This window comes from Serinus canaria, chromosome 7 (assembly GCF_022539315.1).
Source record: "Serinus canaria isolate serCan28SL12 chromosome 7, serCan2020, whole genome shotgun sequence".
In the NCBI taxonomy this organism is placed as follows: domain Eukaryota; kingdom Metazoa; phylum Chordata; class Aves; order Passeriformes; family Fringillidae; genus Serinus; species Serinus canaria.
In genome coordinates this window covers 30,522,250-30,537,259 of record NC_066321.1, presented here as the reverse complement: position 1 = coordinate 30,537,259, position 15,010 = coordinate 30,522,250, and positions in this window count along the sequence as shown.

Below are 15,010 nucleotides of genomic sequence, written 5' to 3'. Positions count from 1 at the left end.
GTTTCCTCATAGGATTTTATGATTCAGAAAAATAATTCATGCCATATAAACAATAATGCCTCCAGCCTAAAAGCACATGGATCAGTTTTGTAGAATGATGATCCTAAAATGGCAAATGGCACTAAAGACTTAGAAATCAATCTTAGATTTTATATTCATGTTACTAATCAGAAGTTGTACAGTATGTAAATGTCATAAACCATAAAGGGAATAATATATGTTTTAATTGGCTGGATTTTGCTAGAACAATACAATTTACATAAATAGTTTGTCTCAGCTAGAAAGAATTCAGCAGTTTCTCAGAGGATTATTTATTTTATGCAAATCAAGCTGGATGTAGAGGACTCAAAGCAAGTTGGATGTAAAAAGCTATAGCATCCTTTGCTGTATCAATCTTGTTTGCCCCCAGCCAAAGGCTCTGAGCACTCCACGTGTCTGAGGCAGTGTCCAGGCATGCTGGATCCCTGGCAGACACTCAAGGACTCAATCAGACACGGAATTTCTCCATGGCTGCACCCACTGGCAAGCTCTGTCTAGCTAGGCTCCATCTCATCCCCTTCCCCTCCTAGGGTCACTCAAGGCCACCAGGAGCTGGCTCAGAACAGGCTTCTGCCTCACTTGACCACAATGAGAAAACAGGTGGAGAGGCTCCCAGGTACCTTTCCTAGGGATGAGAAAACAGCTGCTCCTTCCACTGGGACCTCGTGGCTTTGGGAGGAAATGTGTTTAAATTCCTTCAGTTCCCCCTCACCACGTGGTTATACCCCCTGGCAACAGGCACCTGCTCTTAGCCACATCTCTGCCTGCCTTGGGAAGAGAGAAGTGCAGGAATGGTCAGTGCCTCTCCTGCTCCTTCTTAATGCTCTTTTTCAGGGCGTAACATAATCCTTTTGTACATGTGGCGTTCCTTCATACTCAGATGGTCCATTTGTTGGGCAGAATGCATCTTGCAATTTATGTGGGATTCACTGCCTATGCATAGGGTAAGGTCAAAAGTGAATAACCTGATCATTCTGGCTTGCAACCTCTTCTGAGCAAGCTTAGTGGCAAGTCCATGATTCCTGCTACATCTTTATCAGCTCTAGGAGATACCAAATGCTGTTGGAAAATCTCCAAGGACCTGAACACGTGGGAAAAAAAAAATCCAGTTCTCATGATTTTATTACTAATTTTTTCATTCTATTTTAGTTATTTTCAATGTTTTAAAAGCCATTTATTAGATCTTATTTTGCATTTATCCATCTTGCTTACGCTGTTGTTACTTAATTATGGGATTGAGGGACCAGTCTTCCTGAAATTAAGTGCTGCATAACTTTGAACAAGTTGTCTCCTATTCCTGTTACTTTGATAGACTGTGTGGAGTGGGAAGGAGGCGCTGGGGTAAAAGGGGAGAGCACTTAAGTGAAAAGTGTTTTTACAGAGAGATAGAAACTATCTAACAGTGTTTATATCAGCAAAGAAATATGTAGTCAATGAAATGGAAAATCTAAGGACTCTGATAATTCAAAATAAGTTATCAACTTCTCAAGAGAAATTTGGACAATTGTTGGATTTGTATGTCTTTTTCTTTGGTTCTTATGGCCTCTATTGCTGTTGGTTCAACTTAGGTGAGTTGATTTTTGATGACCTGCTTTGGGTGAGAGACAAGGGAGAAGTTCTTAAAAACATTAATTTAATAACACCATTCACCCCAGATCACTAGAACTGGCTACAATGCATAGCAAAAAACATTCATTTTTCAGCTGATAATTACATTTTGTGTAAATGCAGACCTTCAGGTCTCAAGTATCTGTCCTGATTGAAATATAAAGTGGATTGTTTACAAGATTTTATTTTTAGGGGGGAATTGATATGATGACAAAACACAATTGTTTCAAAAGTTTGCTTTGAATTACAACCACTAAATAGAGTAACTGCCTTTGGAAAAGGGGACAAGCTACTGAGCTTGCCCTTGCCTCTGGATCACCCAAAGTGATGTGTCTGCATATGTTGGGTGAGCAGTGGGTGCTGCCTCAGCCCTGTAATTCTGACACAGGCTCCAGTGAAAGTGCAGCTTCTCCAGCTCCAGTGCAGATGTTTTCCATACAGGAAGCCTCTAATCCAAACTTTCCCTTCTCTCCTCTTGCTGGCCTCACGTGGCCTTGTCGTGCTCTTTGCTCATTCTGAAACAATTATATACATTTGAATGGCAGCCAGACCAATTGCAGCCTGGTTTTCAAAAATTAGCCTGTTGTTCTGACAATTTCATTTAGCAGAACATTCAAATGAACTAGGATGAAGGTAGAAAATAATTTAATTTTTCTTGTTAATGAGCTTAAGTATAACAATCCACTAAGTAAGTCCTGTTTCTTCTTCAGCCATTTCCTGCAGGTCCCACACTCAGGCACAAACCGTGTGTATGTATGTCTTTATTCATACCAGAAAATGTCCAGATTGCACCAAGTAGGCTTTTCCAAAGCATTTCTCTGAAGTGCTTCTACTTCTAAAAGAAAATCAAGGTGAATCCTGAAAGATGCTGTACAGCACTGTGCTTTAGTTATAACTTGTAAAGCCCAATGCAACAAACCAGTTTTCCTGTGATGAAATGTTTTGTTCTTGCTTTGAAGTGACAGGGTGTCAGGGTGACACGAATCTCTTAAAAAGTTTCATAGCACAGCTCATGGGATTTGTTTTCAAGGACTCACATATTCCTTGTGTTTGCATAATTAAGAGACAGATTTGTATTTTTTTCTGGTGCCAAAACACCCAGAAAAGTACACATAATTTACTGGAATACAATGGGAAAAGGGAACCTTCTGAAGAATTTTATTTAGGTTTCTGTTCTGGTTTGTATTTGCTGATCTTTTTTTAGTGGTTTTTTTTCTGGCAATTGGAATGGATCTGAACTTGCACCATCTCAAAATTTATAGAGCCTCTGAACATGTGTGTGGCGTGGGTGGCTTAGCAGTATTTGCTGGATCCACAACAGGAAACTTTTGTATGTATTAAGATGATAAATTTCACAACTGCTTTGAAGGTGAACAGGAACAGTCTTAGCACATGATTGATTGAAAAGACCTGTTTAATGACCACTATCAATCACATATATTTAAATTTGCAGATTTCTAATTTGCCCATTGTGTGGCTTAGTCAGAACATGCTTCATGCAAACTAGGGATTTATTAAAAAGCCCAAACACCCCACGTTTGTTTCTTCCCTCCCTTTGTGTTACACAAAGACAGATAACACCTTTATATCTTTATTTGTTCCCGTGGAGATTTCAAGACACCAGCAAGAGAAGATCTACATTACATAAAGGTCATAAAACACATCTCTAACACATGGGCCCCCTTGAGACACTATTACACGTTCAGGCTGTGTCTGCATGACCAAATCCAAGCATGCCTGGAAACATTTCTGAGCACTGGGCTGAGAACATCTGTGCTGGTAGAGAGCTTTGCCTGGCATGAGTTCGTCCTTTCGCAAACAGCGCTGTACCCAAACAATTCCTGGGCACTTTTTGGTGTTTTGAGAATTAAATGACTGTGGTGGCCATTCCCTCCAGGCAGGCCTCCTGGAACCTCTTCTTTTGGAGACTGAAAGCAGTTGTTCAGTACTGACAAAGGCCATCCCAGTTCATTTAGACCCAAAACCAGTCTCAGGCCAAGTTCATTTACTGGAGCACATATAGCCACAAGAACTTCTACCAGAAACAGAAGAAATTGATATTTCCCCATGCCTCGTGCTGTCTTGAAAGATTATTTTGGAAACAAAAAAACTCAACACCTATTCTCCTGGATAAGGAACATCTGCTTCTCTGTGATTTTTATAATATCAGGTACCATACCAAACTAACCAAGGGTTCTCTCTCCAACTTGGTTGCAACTGATCCCTCATTTTTGATTTTCAGCTGAAATATTTCCATCTCGGCCTCTGTCCCAGTTTATTTCAGTTTCCCACAGACCTGCTGAGCTCCGTTGTTGTTGCAAATGAGAAATGGGAAAAAACTAAAATTATTCTGAAGTTTCAGGGCAAGATGTGTTTGAAAAAGAAACTCATTACTCTGGCTACACATTGGGCCTCAAAGGGTAGGTAACAGAGTACTGAAAAAAATAAAAATCACATGAAGTTTTTAGTAGAACTTTGGAGGTTCACAAACTTATTAGAAATCCTCAGGAAGAAGGAAAAAATTGACTGAAAGTTAACTGATGAAGGACATATTCTACCTCTGGTAAAAAAAGAAATAGTTAAAAAAACAGATTGGCCATTTGGAGACTTCTGTCACAAACCAAATGACAAAAACCACCCACAGAAGTTCAGTGAAGGATCTAGTCTTGATATGACAAGGGTAAGTGAATGTACAAGCAATACATTAATGTTTTTAAATGTTTTCTATATATAAAATTCCCAACTAAAGTCCAGTCTATTGACATGGAATAATTTGTGCCTCAGAAGTGGACAGAATTAGTGAGAATATTTTGAGACTATTTAGTGGAAGGAAACCCAAAATGTAAGAAGTGTAAGAGGAAGAATTTACAGAGAAAAAAAAGGGTTATTTACACCAAGCTTCCTCCTAGAAAGCACGTAATGAGAAATATTTGTAATCACTAGCAAAAACAATTAGAAAAGAAAAAAAGTAGAAGTTCCGCAGTGCTGCTGGCTGGCTTCCAGACCTAGGGCAAGTAAAATGCCTCTTCCTCCCACTCCTTTTGTACTAGCAGGAGTCAGAAACTCTGGGGCCAAGAGCAGCATTAACAGTAAAGGTCTTTTTGGATATCCTAAGCAGAGTTGTGTTGAATCCTTTTTTTGAGTTTGGTTTGCCCTCTGACAATTTCTTATTTCTTATTTTCAGGATATATCAGGATTGCTTATTTCTGCCCTTCATTGTTTTCTGTCTTTCTTATCTTTTATTACTCCTGTGAATTGTGACGCTCTATTTTTTTCTTCCAGGAGAATGATTTCCTCCCTTCCTGATTGCTCTTCTGTAACTGCTTCTCCATCTTCCTCCTAATCTGTTCCTGTCATATCTGCTTTTCCTCACAGAACTCCTTGTCCAGGTTTCCTTTTCCAAAGGTAAAAGAAATTCAAGAAGTTAGAAACTATTTGTTCTAATATTTTGTAAATTATTTCTTCTTCTGTCTTCCACTTTATCACTTCCCTCAAAGACTTGTGCTCTGCCATCCATTTAATTTAAAGGTGCTTTTGTATAATCTTGAAAAATTCATTACGTGCAAAATCTCTTTCATGATCTTCACTAACAGAATGGTGATTAATAACATGCTGGAATAAGTCAGAAGTGACTCAGAGAGTTTGGAAAGGTGCAAAGTTTTGAATGCATTCTTGAGCAAGCAATACGACCTTGCATATCTCTTGCCTCTTAAAACTGGAACACACATAAGCTGTGCCACTGCAACTGAGAGATGAACCTTCCCTGTCTAAAGGGTCTGTCACAACAATTACTGTGAACAGACTATTGCAGGAGGGAAACCAGTGCTTGCAGTTTGGTTTAACAGGCACCCTATAGGTACTGTCCTACCCTACAATTTTTCTTTCAGTTGAAAGGAGAGGCTTCTTAATGGGGCTTTATGATGGCAGTTTTCCAGATGGGATCTATTCATTAAGAGCAGTACAATTGTGCATTGCCAAATGCAAGCCAAAATGAGACCTTCTTCAGTAGAAACCACAAACTGGAAAGTAGCCCTGTATGAGGGAATATTAAGCCCAAAGACACCAAACACCTGGCATCTGGTATTTATCTAAGCATTGCATTTGGCTTTGGCTACTAATCTCAGCAGTATCTGGGAATCTGTTGAGAGAATCCAGTTGTGAAACACACCATGGTTTGGATGACTACTGGCTTTTCTTGTGGACAAAATTCTTCTTTTAATTAAGCCCTGAAGGTCTGATGATGTTAGCTATGTGTTGTGAGTGCCAGTAACATTTTCTCTTTGATCTCAATGGGAAGTGTTCCCACTTCCAAGATGAAAGACATACCAAAAAGGACATTCCCCATTAAATAGATTGGCTGTCCATAATGACCTAAAATTCCACCAAGTCTTACTTAAATTTCAGGTTTTGCTGCCTACCACCTTTCTGCTGGATGGTCTTGAATAGTACTGAAATTTGTCCTTGTGCATTACTCAGTAATGACATCAGGTCAAAGTAAACTTAGCATTTCTATTGCAATAAACCATTTCCCTGTGGTTTACTAGAACAGTCTGGACCTGGCGTGTGTAACATTTGCTCTGTGGAATGACTAATATCATGTGAGCCAATGGCTGAAATAATTACAAATGAAGGAAAAGGAACTACAGCAAAAGAAATATGGCACTAATGATCAACTTACCAAAGTAAAAGTGATGCACCTCAGCTGGGCATCTGATGCAGAAAGCAGCAATCCCACCTCTGAAAGGATCAGAGGATGATCTATTGACCAAATAGGATACTGATCCTTTCCCTGTCCAGACCTGTTCTGCCATCCCTGCTGACTGCAATGCCATCAGCTCTGGGGTTTCCCACTACAGTGCAACTGTTCATGGGGTAGCCAATCACCAAAAATGCTCTAGAGTAAAAAAGAGCAAAATGCATTGGGACCTTGCAATGTCTGAAGGAACCCTTAGGATTGTGGGGAGTGGAGTGGTTAAGAACGCTGTTGTGTTTTCTGCCAGGCCTCTCATCACTCCAGATACAGCAGTCCAATCTGTACAGCTTTGCTTCCTTGTCACCACATTTGAAATTGGCTTGGCTTGACTGTTACTATTTAATTTTTTTTTTCCTTCTTGAACTCAAATGATCTTACACTTCAAGGGGTTTGTATACTTTTCTGCAGTTAATTCTACTTTAGTGACTGGCGCTGACTACAAGATTTCATGCCTAAAATCTTCCTGTTAAAGATCTGAAAGGGCACTGGATATACTAAGATATGTGCTTGTAAGAGTTATAATTATATTTATATAATTATATTTATATATTTATATTATATAATTATAATTATAATTATATTTTATGGTCCTTCTGTTTGATCATTCACCTGACCTTTTTCAACTTGAATTTTTATTTTGCATAAAGAACTAAGTTGCATTGATATCCTAAAAAAAATTACAGCAACGTGTCTCTCAGCTGGTCTGAACAGCACTACTCAAGCTGCCGAGAGTAAGAGAAAAAATCCCAATGAGGAATCACCTGAAATCAGAAAGTCACCTTGGCAAGCTAGGTAGCCAAGTAGTCACTTCTTTGACCATGGCCAGCTGATAGGGCTCATTCTTTGTAAGGCTCCCAGGCAGATCTGGAGGTTTCCAGTGCTGGCTCAGCCCACAGACCAATAAGCCTTGTCAGCTCAGCGATGTAGAGGTCTCAGCAGGCTTCACAACCTGTGAGCTTCTGTCAGAGGTGGAAACAAGTGAGATAAATGGAAGTTCTCTTTCATTCCCTCTGCTTAGTTTGTTTGTGATTTTGAGTTTGAAAGGCAGATTCCTCAAAACCTAGCTCTTGTAATTTGAGTCCATTTATTCAGCTGCTTTAATGAGGTGCCAAGAGTAAAGATGTTTAACACACAATGTTCAATGAATGTAGGTGAGATTTTGCTGAGGTTTTGGATTCAGATGGCAGGAGATTATAAACTAAGGTAATTATATAGGTTTAGAAACTGGCAACAGTAGGGCTAGTTCTAGTTTATGTCCTCTAGAGGACTAGTGCAATAAAGCTTCAGCTTAGGGCTAGCGATCAAATCAGGGTCAGTGCTTGAACAGAGAGGAGCCTCAAAACTAAATATAGATTTATGGATATATAGCGATAGATGGATAGATAGATTTTCTTTTTTCAAAATGAGATTATAGGTTTTATTTAGGACCCAATGAGTTTATTCTGTCTGTAGTGGTAGCAATCACTGGCCTGTGATTAAAACTGAGGCTAAGATTAGCCATAGGGTTAACTTCAATGCAGACAAGGGCCAAGGAGCAGCTCCACATGAAGCTGCTTGCCTAGTTTTGTGTCACAATGTTGGACTTACAACTAATTCCATTGCCCAGAGAGGATGATCAGTTAGGTTCAAATTTGTATTTTAACTGGCGGTGTTTAAGGAGTTTGAACTGCACAAAACTGAAATATGTTTCCCTCTCACAGAAAAAGAACAAATGCCAACAGAAACACCCTAATTAGGTTCTTTTAGTTGCCAAGAATTTCAGATTAGAGGAAAATCAGTATATTGCTGGATAGAAATTAATGTTCAGACAAGTCACATGCTGCAGAACTAGAAGTCCATGAAAGGGAAAAGCTGTCCACGTGGATAAATCAGGCCTCTTGCCTGAATCCAGTCTCTCTATTTTATCTGCAATGCTATGATTAAAGACTCAGGACAGCAAGGACCTAACCAGCATTGTGAAACACTCGGGAAGCCTCTGGAGGTGGATGTGAGCTAGAGCCAAACCTGCATCTCATGACAGAGTAACTGCTTTATGGATAAATACAGGACAATGACTAGAGGTCACAGTTTCACTTGCTGGGGGAACCAAGAATTAACTTTTCAATTAGCAACACTGTGCTGTAGCTAATGAGTTTCCAGGAGCTAACGGGTGTGAGTTGACAGTGTCAGCAGGGGCTGGTGCTATGGGGTTAGACGTGGTGATAGAAAAAGACGTTCCTAACACTGGCTTAGTCATAGCTCCTTGGCTTTCCTCTCTGGCCAGAGATCCTAAGCTCAGGGCTAACTGTAGGGCTGGCAAGTGGCCTAGTGGCCTAGAAGGGCTTTTGAATCCATGTTGTATGCTAGGCAGCAGCACTGGGGATTTCATGCAGGAAGAAGTTTCTGTGAGTCACACTGCTCCGGTATCTCGAGTCTATCTCATCTGGAGGAAAGGGGAGGATGGGCGCCAAGGTTAGGCAATAGCCTAATGTCTGAGTGCAAATGCAGATTTAGAGCTAGTGCTGAGAGGGCCAAGTGTATTTGTGTCAAACAGGACTTGCAAAAATTGCCATTTTATGCACATAGCCAACTTTTATAATTTCTTTAGTGAATCTAGAATAAAGTTTGTTTTCACTAGGAATATTGCTGGTTTGGATATGTGATATTCCCTTCCCAAAACAATGTTACTACTCAAATATAACAAATCTTCACATTAATGTGAATTATCTTGAAAATTACTTTGGTGTTAGATAATTATTTACAGCTATTATTATTACATTTTTTATGAGTTATAAGAGTAGATACACTCTATTAAGTCAGAGCATTAGGGGCAGATTTACACTCTGTAATGTAAGCCTGAGACAAAAGTTCTCTGTGTGTGTATTGTGTTTCTCCATGTGGATGCATTAGAATTACTGTGCCATATGTGTGATGGGGTACAACACTCATGCTTCCCTATAAGAAGAATGATGGGCTCAGGAAGCAATTTTGAGAAAGAAGTTCGGATGTATGTCCTCTTCCTATTCTTGGGATAGTGAGAAACAACATAATTTAGCAGCAGCAGAAGAGTTCTCACCATAATCTCTTCTCACAATAAACAGAGTTATCTTGTTTCTCAAGATAAATTCGCACCAATAAACATACAATGGGTTCCCACAAGAACATGCCCAAGGCAGTCCTCCACAGTCTAAAAAATCATCCTAAAAACTATCTGAAAAATGCCCAAAGTACAGGAATGATCAGGTTTTTGTACTTGTCCTGCAGCATAAATCATCACTTCTACTGTCAAGTTTCTAACCTTAAGGATGTCCAGAGTACTCCTAAGCATCTGTAACCTCAGAGTTACTATAATTTCATTCTGTGTCATGTAGGGATAAAATCCTTTATCACTTTGATGACACTGTAGTAAAAAAAGGAAAAGTTGCTGAAAGTAAAATGCAGAACCAAGTTGTTGTAAGATGATGGCATAGCTAGCAGTAAATGCTTCAGTTTTTCCATAGCTGCATGCAAAGCTGGTATTTTCAGTAAAGTTGAGGGAAATTAGACAGTTAAATATCAATAAATTTCAGTGGATGCTGGACACAGAACTGGCTCTGCTGCTTTGAAAATTCCAAGAGACTTACAATTTTCTTTGCTTTTACTAAATAAATATATCAATCTTTTAAAGTGAAATATTTAAAAATTAACTGAAACACCTGTTCTGAATAGATCTAAATTTTACAAAACTCTAGCAGTATAGCTCTTGTGACAGCATCCCTGCTCTCTTTTCCATCTCTCCTCCCTTTGTAAACTGAGGACCTGAGGAGCCAGCAACTGAAGTCAATGGAAAGTGAAGCTGCTGAGCAACTCTGTAAACAAACTCTCACAGCTCAGTGAGGTATTCACAGAAAAGCATCCAAAAATGTGCTTTCTGTTTGTGCAGTGTCTAAGTGAACCATGGCTGATACCAACTCTAAGTGCAATTGCAGTGGACTCTGGAATGAAGGGAGATGTGTTAGGGGCCCTTTCAGCCTCCCAGCCCTCAGGTGTACAGCAGAAATAAATGTAATGTGAGTGTGAGCAGTCTCCAGCTCTAAAGGCAAAGGCACAAATAGTTGTGGGTGCTCATTAATTCCAAACCAAAACTAAGGCAGAACATGACTCCTTTTTCCCAGAAGTTTTCACTGTTTTTTCTTTAGTAAAGTTTAATATATGCTGTAGGATATATTCATGTCAATTTGTGTGTTCTGTTCATTTTCAGAAGTGCTAGTGTCAGGGCAGAGCATTTTCACAGGGTAAAATTAGAAAGCTATTCAGAATAAGTAAAAAGCCAGTGTTTTACTTCTTAACTGTTTGGTTTTGTTTGGTGTTTTTCAAATGGATGTTACACATTCTGCTCATTTTATCCATCTTCAGCAACCAGTGATGTTTCTCTTAGTACACAGGGATTTTTGAAGTGTATTTTCACTTAGGCAATAGATTCAAATGCTCAGTTACTTTAATGGAATTACAGTGTTTTTGCAATATTTCAGAGCCTTAGCCCTGGAGAAATCTGTTCTCCAATTCTGATTGTTAGACAGTGACAAATCCATTTCTTCAGTAGTTATCAGATGGTGCATCTTTGAAAAGCCATGACCATGTACCTATATTGGGAAACACTTGTTTTTTACATCTTCTCACCCATTCTTGATCTACTCAGAGTGCTCCAGGGACTGAGGAGACATGAGGCAATACCCATGAAAGCAATTGATCTGGTGCAGGGCCGGGACATCTAAGACATGACTGTGCACAGAAACAAAATCTGAGGAATGAGGGGGAAAATATGCTGATAATAAAATGGATTATGCATGTCCCTTTTCACTTCACAGTTCCTGGTGGTGGGGGGTGCCAGACTATTCTGAGAGGACAGTTTAATTACAGAGATGATGTAGAGTCCATGTGGGAGAGCTACAAGATGCCAACTTCTCCCACCCTATCTTGGCTTCTGTCACAAGTGGGTCACCTGCAGATCCAAGTCATGCAGAAAGAGGAAAATATATTTATTTAGGCCCAGGTCCATGACTTAAAATGCCTTTTTTTCCCCCCTGTGTATTAAGAGAAACTTAATGATTTCATTTTTATCTAATGGCCCCACTGCTCTGACCTCTCCACACCTGTTATGACTCAGCTAACTTAGAATCCCCAGTGGGCACAGCTGTGAGCAGCAGGTGAGCAGCACTGACAGCAATGAGCCATGGAGTGCCCAGGGGCACTGAGCAACCACCACAGGGAACAGAGGGCACACAGGTGCCATGCATCAACAGGAGGGGATAAAAGGCTGGGCTGAAGAACAAGAAAGAGCAGAGCTTGCAGCCTTCTGAAGTGGTGAAGTGTTACTCTGTTTGGGTTGAAGCTTTCTGAAATTGTACTGTGATACTCTGTATCCTGGTCCTCTTGACTGTGACATGTGCTGTGGCATATGCTGTGATTTTTAAGGAATCTGATAGATCCTAATGAAAACTGTAGGTCTAACATGCATGCCTATGTGGTTATACAAGCTTATCCTGTCCTTTGGTTAGCCTCTTGCAATTCATCCTTCTGAAAAAGAGATCAATAGTAATAAAGAAAGTCAAGGTATCAATGCACACCCTATGGCTTGTCCATCTGAAAACATGTTTTCTGCTATTGAATTTTCCTATCTATCACATTTTTGCATCTCTCTGTTTCTTCCAGATAGCTGGTTCTCATAAATTATGCAATGAGTGTATCACTCAAAATAAGGACAAGTGATATCCTCCAAAAAATTAATTTTTGGCTTCAACTAGGTCATTCCTGTCTGAGGCCACATAGACCATTATTTTTAACATGCCCCAGTGAAAATAGCTATGCTGCACAATGTCTAGGGAAATGAAGAAGCTCTTGAGAATCTGGATAACAGGTTTTGTACTGGAAAAGTTACAGAAGCCATTGAGGAGGAGGCAATTATAGAAAGAATCCACAAAACAAACTTAACAGCTGACATGAAGGATTCAGTTCTCAGAAATCAATGGGGTGTAATTCTTCAATTCTTTTCTGCATATTTCAGTATAAAATCAACCTCTCTCTAGGAAGGTAGAAGAGGAATGAAAGGAAGTATTCTACCTACAGGTATCAGAAAGAAATACACCGATTCATTTTACATCAGCCTCCCAAAGTTGGAGGTAAAAAGGGTAATTTGAAAGTTCAGTTAATATTTTTCCCATTTGTTATTTTAATAATCCAAAATGCACAGTAAGATGTTAGAAGAAGTGCCATCTGTATTGTAATCTGAGTGCACCAAAATGAATTGGACCCTTGCTGTTCACAAATACAGGTTTAGAAGTAAAAAGAACCCCAGGGCTAATTCAAGTTTGCTAAAATTCAGAATAAAAACAATATATGCATAACTCAAAGCTAAACATAATCCAAATAGTTTAGGTACTCTTTTTTACAAATGTTTTCTGTTGCCCTTTCAGTTTTTACTTTTGTGGAAGGACATTTGGTTCTGCCACTAAGCTTTGCAGCTTCAATGGCCACTCTTCTCTAGCTGTTCTTAGTAGTTACAGAGATGATACAGTTCCTTAGTAGCAGATGCAGCACAGTCTTTAACAGCAGGAGCTTTGGCCTGGGGAGCCATGAGCCCAACTCAGTGAGTACTTCCAGAATGGCTTTTACTCTGTTCCTCCGTGCTGACCCAACAACCCAGCAAACATTTCATTATGTGGGCTCTGTGGGACATGTGGGATGCAGAACAGACAGCATGAAAGTGTAGGAACACTTCACTATTATTTTCTTATTATTTTGCAGTTACAGAATGTTTGGCAAATGATGGTACACAAAGTTGCAAGGCAGATGCTATAAATTGGGTCGGTATGATACATATGTCTGCCAAAGAGCTGTTTAAGTACATTTTCACTGTTTCCAGCAAAAATAACAAGAGAGAAGTAAAGACATCATGAAGTAATTATGTCACTTGGAAAGAAAATATAGCAGGGATTTTTAAACCATACATGCAAAGGGAAGAACAAATTGAACACACACTATACTTGAAAACTTAACGGAAAAGAAGTAATCAATAACACAAAAACAAAGCAATCTACCCTCAATTCAGTCTGAAATGCAAATAATATCATATGTAGGGTCACTGATGAAAGGAAAGGTAGAAACATCTGTCTTTATTTTGGATACCATTTTTATTCTCTGCTCAAGGAGCAAGGGGCTTTGTAATGCCAAACATTTTACAAGCCAGGGATTAGTTAAAACAGTGGAGCATTAAAGAGAAAGCTAATCAATTCAGCTATAACCACTAATCTCAAATGCAGTGGTGCAGGCCTCAGTCTTGCCTAATCCCTAATAAAGGGGGCTGCACAAGTATCCCCATTGCACTGGAGAGTCTCTCAGGCAGAGCTGTTTGGTGTTACTTCCCAAACAGCGATCAGACCGCACAAGGAAAGGGGCACACTATAAACACCTCTATCCAAAAGGGCAGAAATGAAGCTGAGTGCCTAAAATAACTTTTTTTGGAGCTGAAACTATGCACACAAGAGTAAGAGACAAATGGTCAATGACAAAGGAGAAAAGGAAAAAGCTGAGAAAGGACACTCCATTGTAAATCTCAGGGGAACTTCCCTGTTTGGAGTGCCAGGAGACAGCAATATGGGAAAACACAGCAAGAACCAAGACCACTTGATAATGGGCTGGACTGAAAGACTACGGCTGTGACTAAGTCAGTCCTAAGTGACTAATTAAGTCCTTTCCATCTCCAATGTCTCCAATAAAACCTCTTCCCTAAAATAAAAAGCAAATATCTGTAGATGAGCCAAAACAAAAAGAGATGTTTCCTCTAGAAAAGACCCAAGGGCCTTGAGGGCAATGCAAATCAAATCCTTTTGGTTTGGAAGGAATAAATATTGTTATGGGCTGTGGAGGCAATCAAAATCCCATAAAGGAAACTAGTAAATGCCTATTTACCCTAAAATTAAGAGGTGATACTTAGCTGTGTAATGTGGAAATACATCTGTGGCATGTGTTTAAAGACCAGTATATCTTCATGAATGTAATTCTTTGTTATCAGGCCCCATGCTACAAGTCACTGAGGAGACTTTACAACTTCTTTTTGGGTTTTTTTTGTTTGGTTGGTTTTTTTTCCCCTAACAAAGTGACTGATGATTTTATGGATTTTCTAGCAGGTTTGTGTTACAGATCCTAGGGTATTTTCTAACATGCTAAACTTGCCATGCTGATCTCTATAGGCCCCTCTGGCTTTTTGCTTCCTAGTGAGGTTAGTGTTGGAGCTGACTGAAGTTTTCAGTATCAAATTATATCTGGCTAGATAGCCCTGTCTCTTCCACAAAGGGAAATAATTCCTATTTGACTGTATTTGCATTCCTATTTGCTTTTTGCTTTATGAGAGCTTTATGTCCCATTGTCTACAACATGCCACTTTTCATACTATTCCTTTTTTGGTCTGGAAAGTTTTTTTGAGTTTTCTTTTTTATTTTCTTTTTTGTTTTTAATACTATACTCTGCAATGCTGCATTACTCACAGCAATCTTCCACATTTAACTACTTTATGGGACTGTTCAATGGCATGAGTTATGGTTAGAACTTGCAAAGTTATCAGAGTCAAATGCTCTAGTTTCATGCACTCATAGG